Here is a 15421-nt window from a genome sequence, read left to right as displayed (position 1 = left end):
GTTTTCTCTTTTTTAATCATTTAACCACATACAGCAACACATCCAGGTACAGGTGCTATCAAAATAAATATAAAAATAGTTAGTCTATCAAATTTACAGTTTATGATGATTTCTTTAATTATCCACGAGCGGCACTCTGAGCAGGGTGACGTTGAAGGTCACTTATTGTTTCTCTCGCGATATTTACCACCCCCCACCACCCCCCCCACCGCGTGGGTCGTCTCTGTTTTTATAGAAAAACATGGCGGCGCCCAGAGGAGACGGACAGACGACAAACAAAGTGGTAGAAAAAATGTTTAACAAAGTTCATGAAACCAACCAGGCTGTGGTTTTAAGCGATTCTGTGGAGTTACGGGACCGTGTGGCGGACTTCATGGAGAAGGAGTTCGGCAGCGACCTGAAAGCTCTGAAACATGTTGGAGATCTGCTGGAGAAACTGAAGCAAGAAAGACAACAAATGGAGCAAGAGGTCAGAATAAAGTCTGATCTTAGACACGCACAAAGTCTTATTTTGTCCAGGACACATCTGAAGATCGTCTGCTGGGCACCGTCTATTTCCTGGTGACTGTTTGAAATGACGTGGCTGCGGTTAGAAAAAAAACTCAGCCAACAATCAATAAACCATCAAATTTAATCCATAAACACAGAACTCGTCATATATATATATATATATATATATATATATAATATATATATATATTACAGGGTTGGGTAGGATTACTTTGAAATGTAATCCAAAAGTAATCATATTACAAGTAATCCAAATGTATGTACATACATACATGCAATCCTCATGTATTCTTTCAAAGTAATCCTACCCAACCTTGTATATGTATGTATGAGTCCCATACAGGTACAGGTTCTGTTGTTTTTCTCATTCCTTGGGGAAACTTTCCAGATGGTTCTAGTTTCATATTGAACCTGTGAATGGCTATTTTATTTGATATATTTTAATCATAATAATCAGTTTTTTATTCATTTTAAACTTTATTCCCAAATTAATAATCTGCGTTGTTGTTTTTTTATGATCTCACGGCCCCCTTGCTGTACGTTCATGGCCCATCAACAAACCGCAGCCCACACTTTCTGTAGATGATGCAGCCCTCTGTACAGATGATCGTACGCAGCATCAGCGGTAAGAGACAACAGCCTCCAAACTAAGCGGGGCCAAAATAGATTTGAAGTCTGTTTTATGCAAATGCTGAGTGATGCAACACACCACTCACCAGAGTGAATAGACAGCAAAACACCAGCTGGTTGTTGCCAGACTGTGGCTGCTCACTGCCCCTAGTGGTTGGATTGGTTAAATGCAGAGGATTTATTTCTGTATGTGCAATGACGATAAAGGCCCTTCTTCTGATAGATAGATAGATTGATTGAGTGATAGATTTTAGACTTTGCTGAGAACTCAAGCCTTTCAGTTTGGCTACAGTTTGACCTGTTGGATGTTTTCCTGCCACTGATTTCATTGACAGTTTTCCAGGTAGTTGAAGAGCAAAAACCCTCAATAACCTTTTCTCCTTCCTCAGTGTTTAACTTCAGGTACAGTTTGTTGTATTTCTTTTCCTATAGTCTTTGGCACTTCTCTTTTCACTTTACACCCATCCCTTTGTACTCCTCTCTACTTTCTTCATCTCTCTGACTGTCACAGTTCTTTGTTGCCAACCTCACTCTTCCTCCTTATACTTTCTGAAACATCTTCGTTCCACCACTGAGTCTCCTCGTCTTCCTCCCACTGTCCAGATGTTGCACCAAGCACTTTCCTGTCTGTCTCCTTCACCACATCTGCAGTACTTTTCCAGTTGTCCAAAATTGCTTCCCCTCCATCCAGTGCTTCTCTCACCTGCTCGCTAAATTTCACACAACAGTCTTCCTCCTTGAGCTTCCACCATCTGATCCTTTGTTGAACTTCTTCTTCTTTACCTCTAAAGTCATCCTACAAACAACCATCCTATGCTGTCTAGTGACACTCTCTCCTGCTACCACCTTACAGTCTGTGATTTCTTTTAGCTTGCATCTCCTATAAAGAATGTAGTCCACCTGTGTGCACCTTCCTCCACTCTTATGTTACCCTGTGCCTCCCTTTTCTTAAAGTAGGTATTCACCACAGCCATTTCCATCCTTTTTGCAAAATCAACTACCATCTGTCCTTCCACATTCCTATCCTTGATACCATATCTACCCATTACTTCCTCATCACCTCTGTTCCCTTCACCAACATGCCCATTGAAGTCTGCTCCTATCACCACTCTTTCATGCTTGGGTTCACTCTCCACCACCTCATCTAACACACTCTACAAATCTTCTTTTTCCTTCATCTCACATCCTGCCTGTGGGACATATGCACTGATGATATTCATCATCACCCCTCTCAAATTCTCAGTGTTGACTGCACTGAATTCCCATGAGATCTCCCCTATTCACGCGAGATCTCATCTTTCTCTTTATTTATTTTTTAAATTGAAGCAAACAAAAAGTTACAGAAAACCCTTACAGAGGATAAACATAACAAAAACAACATAACGAAAAACAGGTTAATATCCTCTGCTGTAGCTCCAGGAAGTGTTCAACATTTGAAATTTTGCGTTTCACTGTGGGCTCAAAATTTGACACTTCCTGTTTGGGACACAGTGAACCATAAGCAAGCTTCATGCCGCAACGTGCATATTACCACACTGCCATCCAGTAGATGGCAGTGTGGCTCTATGCATTTTGACACCTTTGCTTGCGTTGAACACGGCAACAGAGGGAGCGGAGATTTCTATGTTACAATGGCTTTTCGAGAGGCTGATGAATCTTGGCTTTGCATCTGTCAGGAATTAGACTTTGTGTGTTATGTCTTTGGTTTACTTTTGTTATCTGTCTCTTGCTCTGCCTTTTCTTGGGTTTTCTCTGTCCTGCTCTTTCTTCTCTCTTTCTCTCTCTCTCTCGCTCTCTTGGTTCTTCGTGGTGGGTGTTTCCCTCTGTCTGGCCACACCCTGGTTCTGGAAGTTTCCTCACACCTGTTCTTGATTTGCTGCTCATCACCTGAGTGCTTTATAAGCCTCACCGTTTGCCTTCATTCCTCGCCTGATCGGTGTGCCTTGTGCCTCTTTCTAGCTCTGTTCTTTGTGTTTATTGCCTTGCCTTGACTGCCTTATCATGATTTTGACAACCTGCCTGTGTACCTGGACCCCACCTTTGCCTGATAATTGTGTTACTGGTGCTCTCTTTGGACTGCCTTTCTGTGTACTGACCCTTGGACTCGTAACAAGTAAACGCCTTAATTCTACAGAGCTGTTTCCCTGCGTCTTGCAATTGCGTCCAGCCTGCTCCGCCAGTAGAACCTGATAGCATCAGGAAAAAGTCAAACACACAGTCTGGGAGTCACAAGCAGAAGAACAAGTGAAGGATATCACCCTGCTGGGAGAAGCTTTTTTCCAGTGACTGTTAAGAGTGACGCCGGGTCAAGGGGGTAGTGATCAGGCAGACGCTCAGAAAATATTTCCCATAATGTCTTGTGGCGCATGTGTCAGTTAACAAGCAAACCTTCAGAATTAGCGCATTACTTTTAAAGATATCTGTGATATTTTCACTTTGTAAAAATGACAGTTGCAGTTACTGTCAATAAACTGTCTGGAATTAGATTAGTTTATAAATGAAACTGTAAGTGAAACTGGTTGGATAGTTCTCCAAGGGCAATTGTGACACATGTGACCCCACCCACATCACTCCAGCCATGTGACAGTGGATGCTAAATATTAATCTACTATATTCTTGACCCAAAATAGCAAATGTCACCTCTCCCAGTTTCTCCGTGATCAAAGCCACACACACAAACACATATATATGTAGATAATTCAACATGGTGCAAAATGCTCTGAAAGAGCTGTTTCGGTGCAAATCGGCTATATTTCTCATATGTTTTGTAAAATTTAGTGAGAAATAAACACTGCAACCCCAATTCCAATGAAGTTGGGACGTTGTGTAAAATGTAAATAAAAACAGAAAACAATGATTTGCAAATCCTCTTCAATGTGCGACAGGTCTGGACTGCAGGCAGGCCAGTCTAGTACCCGCACTCTTTTACTATGAAGCCACGCTGTTGTAACACGTGCAGAATGTGGCTTGGCATTGTCTTGCTGAAATAAGCTGGAACATCCCTGAAAAAGACGTTGCTTGGATGGCAGCATGTGTTGCTCCAAAACCTGGATGTACCTTTCAGCATTGATGGTGCCATCACAGATGTGTAAGTTGTTCATGCCATGGGCACTAACACACCCCCATACCATCACAGATGCTGGGTTTTGAACTCTGCACTGGTAACAATCTGGATGGTCTTTTCCTCTTTTGTCCAGAGGACACGATGTCCATGATTTCCAAAAACAATTTGAAATGTGGACTCATCAGACCACAGCACACTTTTCCACTTTGTGTCTGTCCGTTTCAAATGAGCTCGGGCCCAGAGAAGGCAGCAGCGTTTCTGGATGTTGTTGATGTTTGGCTTTCACTTTGCATGGTAGAGTTTTAACTTGTACTTGTAGATGTAGCGACAAACTGTGTTAACTGACAATGGTTTCTGAAGTGTTCCTGAGCCCACGCGGTAAGATCCCTTACACAATGATGTCAGTTTTTAATGCGGTGCCACCTGAGGGATCAAAGGTCACGGGCATTCAATGTTGGTTTTTGGCCTTGCTGCTTACATGTAGAAAGTTCTCCAGATTCTCTGAATCTTCTGATTATATTTGGAACTGTAGATGATGGAATCCCAAAATTCCTTTCAATTGAACATTGAGAAACATTGTTCTTAAACTGTTGGACTATTTTTTCATGCAGTTGTTCACAAAGTGGCGATCCTCACCCCATCTTTGTTTGTGAATGGCTGAGCCTTTTGGGGATTCTCCTTTTATACCCAATCATGACACTCACCTGTTTCCAAACAGGTGTTCTTTGAGCATTCATCAACTTTCCCACTCTTTTGTTGCCCCGTCCCAACTTTTTTGAAACATGTTGCAGCCATCCATTTCAAAATGAGCAAATACTTGCACAAAAAACAATAAAGTTTATCAGTTTGAACATTAAATATCTTGTCTTTGTGGTGTATTCAATTGAATATAGGTTGAAGAGGATTTGAAAATCATTGTATTCTGTTTTTATTTACATTTTACACAACGTCCCAACTTCACTGGAACTGTGGTTGTAAAAACTTTGTTTTTACAGACATCTTATGGAGATGTGGCCGCCTTGAGGTGCCCTCAAGTGACAAATCCAACTCATGTTGTCATAATTTATACTCCTGCGACCATACAGCTGAGTGTTGTGCAGCCACGGATTGAATACTTTACTCTGTGCGATGTTTGCACAAAGTTTATTGAAAATAAACTCGTCATAGGTACCACGATCCATAGACATTATATACCCGACGCCTCATGACTTGCTGCAGTGTAATCCAGCGTCGCCGCCATATTGGAGGGGTCTCTTCACAGTAGACTGTAGTCAACTGGAGCAAATTTGTTGGTATTTGTGCTGCTTACAGTTGCAACAACTGGCGTAGTAAGAAACCAGATTGCGTGGGATTCCTTTCCCAAATAAGATTGAACAATAATTTTGTTATTTACGGTTTGTAATATTATGTCATGGTAACAAATGTTACTTACTTTTAAAGTTATTACAGCAGGAACTGGTCCTCTCTGTCATTAGCCGGTTTCCATCCACTGTATTACAACTTTTAAACAAATTTTTCTTTAAGGCGGCAAAAGGAAAAATGTGGAATTGAGAACCATCAGTTCATACTTCAGTCATTTGTGGTGTCTGTATTTGACAAAGTAAGGTTGCACCACATCACAAAATTTAACTCCACTGGAGTTACAGAGGTGCAGCACACAGAAAAAAGAAGCTGTGCAACACAGTTCTCTGTCAAGGCTTTTAGCTCTCTAGCCCCAGTCTAAAGTCTAACAAGGTAGTTTAAGACCCTGGAATGACCTGGAACTTTCTTTTCCTGGCCTTGAAAAAAATGGTTCATCTTCGTAACAAAACCTGGTGAGAGAAGCAGAGAAAATTAAAGTGATGTCCCCAGTGTCTGTGTGTGTGTGTGTGTCTGTGTCTGTGTGTGTGTGAGAGAGAGAGAGAGAAATAAATTCAAATGAACAATCCAAACTTGTTTCTTTACTAAATCATATAATTAATTTCTCCATTTATCTATACGCCAAACCATATGTCTTTGTTAAAGAGCACAAGACAAAGTCTTTCAGCAGAAAAGTATGTATTTTAATGTGTGACAGCATCCTGTATCGTAACTGAATCTCTGCTGTTTCTAACAAACCAAACTGTGGAAAATCGGGTTAAAAATTTGTGGAGTTACGGATTATTGTAGTTGGGGAGCCACCTTCTTCAGTACAAATAAATGCATTGGGGGCACAATAGAGACCCATCTAAGATGGCGGCCATGCATGGTACATCAGCTCCAATAGGCAGTGGCAGTCCATGAGGCGTCTATGTATATAATGTCTATGGATGAGGCGTCTACGTATGTAACGTTTATGGATGAGGCATCTACGTATGAGGCTTCTACGTATGTAATGTCTATGGATGAGGCGCTATGTATGAGGCGTCTATGTATGTAATGTCTATGGATGAGGCGTCTATGTATGTAACGTTTATGGATGAGGGCGTCTATGTATGTAACGTCTATGAGTAAGGCATCTACGTATATAAAGTGTATGGATGAGGCATCTGTATGTAATGTCTATGGATGAGGCGTCTATGTATATAACGTCTATGATGAGGCATCTATGTATGAGGCGTCTATGTATGTAATGTCTATGGATAAGGCGTGTATGTATGTAACGTTATGGATGAGGTGTCTACGTATGTAAGTCTATGGATGAGGCGTCTATGTATGTAACGTCTATGAATAAGGCATCTACATATATAAAGTGTATGGATGAGGCATCTGTATGTAATGTCTATGGATGAGGCGTCTACGTATATAATGTCTATGGATGAGGCATCTGTATGTAATGTCTATGGATGAGGCGTCTACGTATATAATGTCTATGGATGAGGCGTCTATGTATGTAATGTCTATGGATGTGGCATCTATGTATGCAACATTTATGGATGTGGCATCTATGTATGTAACGTCTATGGATGAGGCGTCTGTGTATGTAATGTCTATGGATGAGGCATCTACGTATTTAATGTCTATGGATGAGGCATCTACGTATAAAACTGTGGGAAAATCGGGTAAAAATTCAGGGAGTTACGGATTATTGTAGTTGGGGATCCACCTTCTTCAGTACAAATAAATGCATTGGGGGGTGCAATAGGGACCCATCCAAGATGGCGGCAGCGCTGATACGTCAGCTCCAATAGGCAGTGCAGTCCATGAGGCGTCTACGTATATAACGTCTATGGATGAGGCGTCTGTGTTAACGTCTATGGATGAGGCGTCTATGTATGTAACGTTTATGGATGTGGCAAAGACGGACGCAGCTACCACTCTTCCAAGCATACCACTGGGGCTGCCAGCACCCACACCGGCTTCCACACCAGCACCAGTCATCTGCAACCACCTTGTCACATCCCGAACGCTTTTCAGGTGACTCCGGAGACATCAGACCTTTCATTACCCAGTGCGAACTACACTTCGAACTTATGGCACCCATGTTCCCCATCAGACAGAACCAAGATTGCATATATCATCAATCACCTGTCCGTTCGAGCAGCAGCCTGGCCTACTGCTGAGTGGGGACGACAATCACCCGCCTGTGCTTCACTCCTGGCGTTCACAAGCACTCGAACAAGTATTCCAACACACGGCCCCAGGACATGAAGCAGCTCGGTCCCTACTGAAACTGAAGCAAGGCAGCCGCCGGATCGTAGATTACGAGGTTGATTTCCGCATCCTGGCAGCAAAAAGCGAATGGAACACAGCAGCACTCCTCAATGTGTTTTTGCAGGGGCTGTCAGCAGAGATTCAGGACCATTTGGTGGCCGTAGATCTGCCCGAAGAACTCGACGACCTCATCTCACTCGTCATCCGCACGGACCGGCGCCTACAAGACCGTCCTCACTGTGGAACCTACATCCGGACTACCGGTCCCACATGCCTCCTGGCCGCTCCGCCTCCTCCACCCATGCCCGACCAGAGCCATCCCAACCGAGCACCGAGGAACCAATGCAGGTTCGGCGTATGCGCCTAACCCCAACTGAGTGACAGTGCCGCCGAGTCAACGGCCTCTGCTTCTATTGTGGACATGCTGGACATCAGATAGCAGATTGTCAGGCCAGGGGTGCCACCGCGCAGTCGAGAGCGGATTTGCGGGTGAGTCAAAATTCTATTGTCCCTGTTTCTACACAGAAAATTATCCCAGCCAAATTAACGTCTGACCACACTTCCATTACTGTTTCAGCTTTTATTGATTCTGGTTCAGATGCCAACCTGATTCTGTCCTCTTTTGCCAGGTACCTCCACCTGATGTGTTTAAGATCTCGTTCCCTCTGGTGGTACGTGCGGTGGACGGACAGAGCACACATCGCACACAGTCTGTCAGATTATTAATTTCTCACACATACTCAGAATCAATCACTCGCTAATCTTGGGGCATCCCTGGCTACAATGACATGGCCTGAATTTTGATTGGGTTAAGGGTGAAATCACGTCATGGAACCAAACCTGTCCATTCATATTTATCACGACCCAAGCCTGCACAGCCAGGTTCAAATCCGGATCACACCGGGGTTCCTGATTGCTATCACAACCTAGCTGTTGTATTTAGTAAAACAAAAGCTAAATTGTTACCTCCTCACCGCAATTATGATTGTGCCATTGAGCTTCTCCCTGGGGCAAGTCTCCCCCGAGGAAAACTCTTTTCTCTGTCAGCACCTGAACACCTCACGATGACTGAGTACATACGGGAGTCCCTGGAAGCAGGGTTAATTCATCCGTCATCTTCACCAGCTGGGGCGGGATTTTTCTTCGTCAAAAAGAAAGATAAGACGCTACGTCCTTGTATTGATTATCGTGGTCTTAATGATGTCACTGTGAAAAACCGTTATCCGCTGCCACTAATGTCAATTGCATTTGAATTATTGGAGGGAGCCACGGTCTTTACAAAACTCAACTTGCGTAATGCATATTATTTGGTTAGAATCAGACAAGGAGACGAAGGGAAAACAGCTTTCAACACTCCATCCGGTCATTATGAATATTTGGTTATGCCTTTTGGCCTCAATAATGCACCGGCTGTCTTCCAAAATTTAGTCAACGATGTGCTATGGGAATACCTTAATAAATTTGTCTTTGTGTATCTGGATGACATCCTCATATTTTCTCCAGATTTGGCTACACACAAGTGTCACGTCCGTTCAGTTTTACAGACCCTCTGGCAAAATGAGCTTTATGTGAAAGCAGAAAAGTGTGAATTTCATAAATCCACCGTTTCCTTTTTAGGCTTATTATTTCTAAGGGGGAAATAAAAATGGATCCAGAGAAAGTGGCGGCAGTGCGGGATTGGCCCACACCTGTATCTCGTAAGGAAGTCCAACGGTTCTTAGGATTTGCCGACTTTTACCAAAAGTTTATCTGAAACTTCAGTGCTGTGGTGGCGCCATTGCACGCGGTCACCTCATCTCTCCGGCCATTCGTTTGGACTCAGGAATGTGAGGAGGCATTTGGAGCCTTAAAACATCGCTTTACCGCGACCCGGGTGCTACTACTTCCTGACCCAGCTCGGCAGTTCGTGGTTGAAGTCGATGCCTACAATGTTGGGGTTGGAGCAGTTCTTTCCCAGAGAGGTCCGTCTGATGGTAGACTGCACCCATGCACCTTCCTGTCCAAGAAATTGTCTTCTGCAGAACAGAACTACAGCATTGGCGACCGCGAACAGTTAGCGGTAAAAGTGGCCTTGGAGGAGTGGTGGCACTGGTTGGAGGGGGGCACAGATACCATTCGTAGTTTATACTGACCACAAAAAATCTGGAATATTTGCGTTCGGCTAAACGCCTCAATTCCTGCCAAGCTAGGTGGGCAATTTTCTTTACTCGTTTTAATTTCGCATTGTCCTATTGACCGGGCTTGAAAAACGGTAAACCTGATGCCTTGTCTGACAGGGGGACCCAGGTGACACGCCCTCCGACCCTGGCACAATTCTGCCTGCATCCTGTTTTGTGTCTGCTATTACTTGGGATATAGAGTCGAAGGTCAAATCGGCCTTGAGTAAGGAACCTGCCCCCGCCGATTGTCCACCTGACCGCCTATACGTTCCCACGATGCTCAGGGGGGAGGTGATAAGATGGTGCCATGATAGCCACCTGTTCTGCCATCCAGGAATCAAGAAAACAATATCAGTAGTAAAACAGTGTTTCTGGTGGGTGGGTCTTTCTATGGACGTAGCGGAGTATGTTAATGCATGTCAAATCTGCACTACACAGAAATCATCTAATCATCCAACTGCGGGTACCTTATTTCCTCTCCCAGTTCCAAAACGCCTGTGGTCACACATTACTGTAGATTTTGTTACTGGTCTTCCATCTTCTAAGGGTAACACTGTCGTATTAACGGTAGTCGATTGTCTAAAATGGTTCACTTCATTCCTCTGCCACGCCTCCCGTCAGCTAAGGAGATGACGGAGGTCATGCTGTCTCAGGTTTTTAAGTTACATGGGTTACCTCAGGATATTGTGTCCGACCGGGGTCCACAGTTTGTGTCCCACTTTTGGAGGGAGTTCTGCCGTCTCCTCTGGGTCACGTCAAGTCTTACCTCAGGCTACCATCCACAGGCAATGGGCAAACCGAACGGTTAAACCAGGAATTAGAAAAGGGTCTCCGTATCCTCGCTTCCCAGCATCTGGTGTCATGGTCTTCCCAACTCCCTTGGATTGAGTTTGCTCACAATACTCTGCCTTCGGCATCCTGCAGCTTCTCCCCTTTTCATGTAGTGTTCGGTCACCAGCCTTCAATTTTTCCCGCAGTTACCCACAACTCATCTGTTCCCTCAGCTCGCAGTCTCATCATCCGTTGCCAATGAACCTGGGAGCAGGCTCGGCATGCTCTGTTGCGTTCTTCCATGATTTACAAGGCCACTGCAGATCAGAGGTGGTCAGCCATGCCTCCGTACACCCCCGGACAAAAAGTCTGGCTGTCTACGTGCCACTTGACCCTACAGGGCGCTCCTAGGAAACTGACTCCCCGGTTCATTGGTCCTTCTCCGGTTTCCAAGGTCGTCAAACCAGTTGCCGTTTGTCTCCGCCTTCCCCAGTCCATGTGTGTCCACCCCACTTTTCATTTTAGTCAAGTTAAGTCTGTCCGGTCTAGTGCTCTGTGCCCTCCTGCCTTTCCCCCAACTTGCCCGGTATGTGGATGGTGGTCCTGTTTATGCAGTGCGCCGGCTCTTGGCTTTTCGCCATTGTGGGCGCGGCTTCCAGTATCTGGTTGACTGGGAGGGTTATGGCCCTGAGGAGTGGTCGTGGGTTCCCTCCCGGTTTGTTTTGGACCCTGGGCTCATCCGGGACTTTCATGTCGCTCACCCTGCTTCTCCTGGGCCGTCAGGGGTTGGCCATAGTGGTGGGGGTACTGTCAGGGCCTGACGGTTTATCTGGTGAGTTACGGGGTTTTTGGTTTGTTTTTATTCTCTGCTTGCGTTTGTATTATTTTTCTGTTTGTGTGGGATTTTGGTGTTGGGGTCTGTCTGTGTCTCCCTCTCTGGCCATGCCCCCACCTCTGGGTCTTGCTTTGCACACCTGTCTGTGATCTGCTGATTGCCACCTGGGGCTTTATTAGCTCACAGGTTGTGTTGCAGGTTTGCCACTTTGTTGCGCCTTGTGCCATCATTCCAACTCTCATTCTTGTATTTTCCAGTTTTGCCTGCTTCTGTGTGAACTCGACCTCCTGCCCGTTTCTACTGACTCTGACTAGCCTGATGATCCTGGTACTTTTGCTGTGTTTACTGGACTGCCTTTCTGTGTACCAACCATTGCTTGCCCTCACATTAAAGCCTGTTTGCAACCTCAGCCTGGACTTTGAGCCTTGCATTTCAATCAATCAATCAATTTTTTTATATAGCGCCAAATCACAACAAACAGTTGCCCCAAGGCGCTTTATATTGTAAGGCAAGGCCATACAATAATTATGTAAAACCCCAACGGTCAAAACGACCCCCTGTGAGCAAGCACTTGGCTACAGTGGGAAGGAAAAACTCCCTTTTAACAGGAAGAAACCTCCAGCAGAACCAGGCTCAGGGAGGGGCAGTCTTCTGCTGGGACTGGTTGGGGCTGAGGGAGAGAACCAGGAAAAAGACATGCTGTGGAGGGGAGCAGAGATCAATCACTAATGATTAAATGCAGAGTGGTGCATACAGAGCAAAAAGAGAAAGAAACACTCAGTGCATGATGGGAACCCCCCAGCAGTCTACGTCTATAGCAGCATAACTAAGGGATGGTTCAGGGTCACCTGATCCAGCCCTAACTATAAGCTTTAGCAAAAAGGAAAGTTTTAAGCCTAATCTTAAAAGTAGAGAGGGTGTCTGTCTCCCTGATCTGAATTGGGAGCTGGTTCCACAGGAGAGGAGCCTGAAAGCTGAAGGCCCTGCCTCCCATTCTACTCTTACAAACCCTAGGAACTACAAGTAAGCCTGCAGTCTGAGAGCGAAGCACTCTATTGGGGTGATATGGTACTACGAGGTCCCTAAGATAAGATGGGACCTGATTATTCAAAACCTTATAAGTAAGAAGAAGAATTTTAAATTCTATTCTAGAATTAACAGGAAGCCAATGAAGAGAGGCCAATATGGGTGAGATATGCTCTCTCCTTCTAGTCCCCGTCAGTACTCTAGCTGCAGCATTTTGAATTAACTGAAGGCTTTTTAGGGAACTTTTAGGACAACCTGATAATAATGAATTACAATAGTCCAGCCTAGAGGAAATAAATGCATGAATTAGTTTTTCAGCATCACTCTGAGACAAGACCTTTCTGATTTTAGAGATATTGCGTAAATGCAAAAAAGCAGTCCTACATATTTGTTTAATATGCGCTTTGAATGACATATCTTGATCAAAAATGACTCCAAGATTTCTCACAGTATTACTAGAGGTCAGGGTAATGCCTCCAACCTCACCTCACCTTCCTGTCAACAAGGAGGCAGGTGTGACTATGGAACACAGGAACAGAGCTGGAATGAAGGCACAAGGCACAACAAACTGGCAAGGAAGTAACACGCCCAGTGAGCTTATATAACCCCAGGTGACAATCAGCAAATCAGAAACGGGTGTGCAAGGAAAGCACCAGAACAAGGGCGTGGCCAGAGAGAGAGGGAAACACCCATCACGAACCAAGAGACAGACAAGAAAAGCAGAGACAGACAGACCCAAGCAGAAAAATCCAGCAAGAGAATAAACAAACAAAAATGGGTGAAATGCAAAAATAACTAACAGAACAAAATCAAACAGAAAACCAAACAAAACTCAAACCCTGACATCTGAGGCATGTTGAGCCATCTCCCTTAAGGAGTTCAGGGTTGGAGTCCTGGGTCAGAGGGATCTTAAATTTGTCCAATTAATAAAGCGGGGGTCTGGCGTGAGGCCAGTGGAGGGTGAAACTGTAAGTTCTGTGTTCAGGCTCATCACTGAGGGCAGAGGTAACAGACGAATAACACGGAGTGGAAACGTCCTCTCTGGGCCTGTTCGCTGGCCTTGCCCTGGATCCTCAACTATACCAGGGGTCGAAATACATTTTTTAACCTACTTGCACTGGTGCTAGTAACCAAAAAATTACTTGCACCAAAAAAAAGTTACTTGTGCAACCAAAAGTCAGTCTTATATCAACCTTAAAACTCTTCCTCTGATGTGTCAGATTCTTCCTGTCTGGGGAGAGTTTGAGGGGAGAGCAGCAGCAGCAGCGGCGGCAGTTTTTTCACGTGCGTGCAAACGAATCGCCCGTGAAGATTATTTTACTTATTAACTACACAGATGTATAATAAAACAAATGGTGACTGGTTTATAACACAATTATGACAGACTTGAGGGGGAGAGAGAGCGAGGAACAACGGAGCCCTGGAAGTGTCATCGCAAAATGTTTTGCACGTGGAGAGAATGTGCGCTCATTTTATTATATTGTGCGCATGTTTTATGATATTGTGCGCACGTTTTATGATATTGTGCACTCGTTTTATTATATTGTGCGCCCAAACCATGATGATATACCCTGACCACATCCATATATCATCATGGTTTGGGTGCGCAAGGACATACAGAGAACTCCAGCTGCCCAGCATGACATCATCTGGAGTTTAAGCGCATTAAAAAGGATGCTGAGGGCGAAGCGTTTTGAGGATGACAATTTAGCTTATATTATGAAGTTCATTTTGAACGAAAGGAAAATGTGCGCACGTTTTATTAATTCAAGGGCTCAATTAAAGGAAAATGTGTGCACCAATTATAGTGGCCAGGAAAACGTGCACAAATTATCATGGCCAGAAAAAAATATCACTTTAAGTGATCTCTCCCGGGTTCCGTAAAGGAACCGCAGCCACAACCAGTTTTTTTTTTTCACGTGCGGGCGAACTAATCGTCCGTGAAGATAATTTTATTAACTACACAGATGTATAATAAAACAAATGGTGACTGGTTTATAACACAATGATGACAGAGTTTGAGGGCAGAGAGAGAGAGGAACTGCAGCCACACAGTTTTTTTCTTTTCTTTGTTTACATGTGCGCGCGCGAACACAACAAATAGAGCACAGCCACTCGCTCCGTGTGTGAGAGTCATAAAACACAGGGAAGATGAAGACAACACACTGGAAATTGTTTTTTTTTCCCCCTTATTTATTCCTTTATTGGTTCATTTTACTGGTGCTTATAGTTGATAAACCCTGGATAAAGTTACTTGCATCAGTGCAAGTGCAGTATAAAATTACGTGCACTGCTCGAATAATACATGCACAAACTAGCACATGCACGTAATATTTTGAGCCTTGATCGATGAAGATTTAATTTCTTTGATCAAATTGTTAACCTGATTTATGAATGAAAAATGAGACACTGGGGAGCTGAAGACTAGATTCGTGAGCTTCAGTGGAGACGTGCATGAACCCGAATGGAAACAGGCACCTTAGGGAATAAAATGTACTGATGTTCTGAACATTTCACATGAGGCAGTTCTTCAGTGTGCGTACGTGAAAATACAGTTAACGTAAGAAACAGTCTGAAGGCTGAACAGTGTTGGTGAATGGTGACATTTGACACGTGACTCAGGATACGTTACGGTGTTAACTAATGAATACTGGGGTCAAATCGTCACATCAGCTTGTGTGAGACGTTGCCTGGTGGTTTTTGTATGTGATTGAACAAGTGTATTAGAGGTATTTTTGTGATATCATTGACATGTCTAATCTCACATCTAAAGTCCCGGACCTGGGCGCAGTACGGGAGTTGAAATCTAGGGTG

The sequence above is a fragment of the Thalassophryne amazonica genome, chromosome 22 (genome assembly GCF_902500255.1).
Source record: "Thalassophryne amazonica chromosome 22, fThaAma1.1, whole genome shotgun sequence".
Classification (NCBI taxonomy): Eukaryota; Metazoa; Chordata; class Actinopteri; order Batrachoidiformes; family Batrachoididae; genus Thalassophryne; species Thalassophryne amazonica.
The sequence above is the reverse complement of the archived record's forward strand: the minus strand, read 5'-3'. Positions refer to the sequence as shown.